A 3367-nucleotide genomic window follows, 5' to 3' on the forward strand; every position below is an offset into this window, starting at 1 on the left:
CATTTTTTATCAAGATATTTATATTTCCAAAAAATATGTAATATTTTCTGTAAATTATTTCTGTAAATTACAATTTTCTTGTAATAATATCCTGAATTCGAAAAATCAACAAACCATTTATATAAAAATAAATATACCTAATATAAACATTAAGCATGTTTGGTTGCTATTGTCCTAACCTAACGATCGAGGATGAGATAATAGACAGATCATAAAAAGTCTAATTTATGCGATAATAATATCATTTGAACAGAAAATAGTGAACCAAACAAATATTATCGAATAGGTAAAGCGAACACTATAATCTATATATATTATAATATTTTCTCCTGTGGACTATTTCGGACCGTGTGACGATTTCTCTCTATATAATTTACTCACATTGTATAGATTGTACATAAATTCGATTCGGTTGGAACTTTCTGATTACTTATATAAATTTCCAAGAACGCCCTAGGAACAGGACATTCTTGTTTTCAAAACGAATTAGTTTTTAATTATTTTGTTATAATACTAGGAACACATAAAAATATATAATAGATATTTTTAACGATTATTTATTTTGAATAAGGTTGTATAGGTTAATACCTATTATAGTGTCGTATAACTATAAACAAATTAATTGGATCCCGTGTGAATGTGCAGTGATAACTTCAAATCTAGGCCCTTTTCAATCATTCGATGTAATTTCTATTAAGTTCATTATTTGATTCTAAAACAAATGATTTTTAATTTCAAATTACTTTTCTAATTGACAAAAAATTTAACAAATAATTGACTTATAATATAATATGCATACATTAATAAACATGACAATAGATTAATATAATATACACAAATTAATGAACATGACAAAAATAATATAATATCAATATGAATAAATGTATAACATGACAATTATTGATTAATACGATTGATCATTAAATAAATAATAATAAATAAATAATATATAACAACAATTTTATAATATGAACAAATGTATAAACATAACAATTGATTGATGTGATATGAATAAATGTATTTACATGACAATGGATTAATATGATATGAATAAATGTATTTACATGACAATGGATGAATATAATAAACATAAATGAATACAATTATATGAAACAATCTAAAATATTTAATATAATGCCAACGAGCCTAATAATTAACGGGTGCCGCATATAATGAACTTAAAAACGGCGGGTTTGTCGTGTCTCACGTCGTCCGCTGTTTTTTTCTCGTCACGACACTTTGCCTCAAGTCTGTGGGCCCAAAGCGTTCTGGCAGCAGGAAAATCGTACGCCGAGAACTGTGTCTGAGGCCAACATGCGCGTCACACCAGTGCCACTCCATTTGTGCTAAAGGGAAAAAACAATGCTTCTTATATACCGTATCTAGCATCAATTTATTAAATAACTAGCTGATCCCGCGCACTTCGTTGCCCGTAAAAATTACAAATCTTAAAAAAATTGTGATTGTTCAACTATTTTTGGGTGTAACTCGTTGCAGTAAGTGCAACTCAGAAACCCTGGTAGGCAATCAATAAAATAATAAATACTAATTTCTCCTAAAAACCAATAGCAACCATTTATAAACAAAAATTTCCAATGCAAATCTCAAAATACTTGTTTGAGCACTTCCTCGAGTTGGACTTATCGGGTCAAATTATGAATCTAAACCATCCAGGGAACCACTCAAACACTCACAAAAAAACCGAATTAAACCGAATTTTAACCGAATTTATTACTTAGAATATCTACCTTTCACAGTTCAATATGTTGTACCTAATACGTTATGTCAACAAAATACGAATATATATTATTTATTTATTTATTTTTTACTTAACGCTAAACAATTAACAGTAATTATAATATAATGTATTTTTATGTTTATTAATCATTATTAACTTATCATTATCAGAAACTTATATAATGTGTTTTTAAAACTAAGACATTTGAGTAGGTTAAAAAAAAAATATAAGCGTATATATTTTGTAGTGGTTCACTTATTATAGTTATTATAATGTCTAATGATAAGTTAATATTATAGATATTGATATATATATATATTATATTATATAGTATAGATTACTTACTTTCTAATTTTTCTACCCGTTTTAAAATGTCTTTCATGTCGATCGTGCACGGCGGCGGCGGCGGTGGTTGATCGTCAACAGTCTATAATATTATATTAAACATACAATATATTATATTGTATAACTACGTTCTATGGCTCTATGCATAATATGTATATATTATTATACATATATTAGTAAAATAACCATAGTATGTTTTGTACGTTTTGAACTAAAATATATTAATAGTATGCTTAGCAAATTTCTAAGGTTATATAAATATAATATTACCTTGGGGGTGTGGCCGCTTAAGCGCCAAGCGGCCACCACCACACCGATCGTGTTGACGATCATCTTCTTAAACATTCGTACCGCCATTGCCGCCGCCGTGCCCACGCACCGCACTATTATAAATAGTTGTGCAATTAATTGGATCGCGTCGTCCATCTCGGTGACTCGGTTAACTAAACTAAACAAACTATAAACAAACTATTAGCTTATCTATAAGCTATTTACGGTTTTCCATAGAGATGTGTTGTCCTAGGTAACGAATTTATATGTAATAAAAATACAAAAATATGTCCATAAATATGGAAACTCATTTATTGAGCAACTGCAATAAAATATTCTTTATATAAAGTACCTTTCGCGAGTCTACCAAACCAAGAATTAAACTTATTTGAAAAAAAATTTTATTTTGTTTTTTCCCATATTGACGAAACAATAACTATAATGACGTTCTTGACGTACTCTTATGTAATCTCTCAGGGAAATTTTACACTTTTTGGCCCAACAGATAAAACTTTATGATTAGAAAAAAAAACTAAATGTTCATCCATCTACCTTATACGTATATCTACCTATCTTGATTAATTCGCTTAGTCATGAGGTAAGAATAATCGTTTACATTTGTACATAAATATTCAACCAATTGTAATGTACTATTTAATGACACTATCAATCCTTTTTCTGTTTGACTAGTAAATCGAAAATTTTGGTCTGGAATATCTGATTTCCACTTATTTAAATAGTCAATAAAATCCACAATAATCTATGAAAAACAGAATATAACAAAACGGTAAGTAGGTAATTAGGTACTATGACACATCTTTTTTTAACACAACATTTTGCTGTTTCATAATATAATTAATAATTATAATAAAAAAAATACTAAGTGCTAAATAAAAATACAAATACAAATAACAATAATGCAATTCTTACTTTATTGCTGAATGAGTTTTTGTCTGCTTGCAAGCCATATTTTTTAGTATTAGAATTCATAATATCAATTAAATCATTTATTTT

At 27.8% G+C, this 3367-nt stretch overlaps 1 long non-coding RNA gene across 1 annotated transcript in view; it reads right to left on the bottom strand.

Moving 5' to 3' along the window:
- The window catches only part of LOC107884094, a 5921-nt gene extending 5118 nt beyond the window's left edge, over window positions 1-803 (bottom strand). Inside the window, exon 1 of the long non-coding RNA XR_001679712.2 lies at window positions 589-803. This is a non-coding gene — a long non-coding RNA (uncharacterized LOC107884094). The remainder of the gene's footprint in view (window positions 1-588) is intronic.
- Between the last annotated feature and the right edge of the window lie 2564 nt (window positions 804-3367).

The sequence above is a fragment of the Acyrthosiphon pisum genome, chromosome A3 (assembly GCF_005508785.2).
Source record: "Acyrthosiphon pisum isolate AL4f chromosome A3, pea_aphid_22Mar2018_4r6ur, whole genome shotgun sequence".
In the NCBI taxonomy this organism is placed as follows: domain Eukaryota; kingdom Metazoa; phylum Arthropoda; class Insecta; order Hemiptera; family Aphididae; genus Acyrthosiphon; species Acyrthosiphon pisum.